Genomic DNA, 496 nt, shown 5'->3' with positions numbered 1-496 from the left:
AACTGGTGTGGAAATTAGGAATGATAATGGATAATTTGTTTTTGTGATATTCAAGTTGTTAAGAAAATTTGAATAAATTGGAATGGAAATATTAGAATTTGGTTTCGACAAAAATGCTAAAAAATCTGAATTCGAGTGATTTTGAGGATGTTTTTTTTGAGAATATTGAGGATAGATCGAGCATTTTTTGACGAAAATTAATTTCTTGATGCTTGAATTCTTGAAATCAGAATTTCAATGATAGATTTATTTTTAAGCATAGGATTAGACTGGAATGTTTATGTATTCAAAAATTTAAATGTACAAAAATCTGCAAGAAAGTACATGGTGAAATATTCATTTTGATATTTAAAGGATATTAAATCAATGTCTTTTTAAGTTCTTTTTCCATCATAATTATGATAATAAAAATATTTGCACGAACACAAAAGATATATAAAATGTTAATATCTCCTTCATTAATAATCAATTGAAATTTATGTTAAATGAGGTGAGG

The sequence above is a fragment of the Apis dorsata genome, unplaced genomic scaffold (assembly GCF_000469605.1).
Source record: "Apis dorsata unplaced genomic scaffold, Apis dorsata 1.3 scaffold_397, whole genome shotgun sequence".
Classification (NCBI taxonomy): domain Eukaryota; kingdom Metazoa; phylum Arthropoda; class Insecta; order Hymenoptera; family Apidae; genus Apis; species Apis dorsata.
This window is presented reverse-complemented; position numbering follows the sequence as displayed.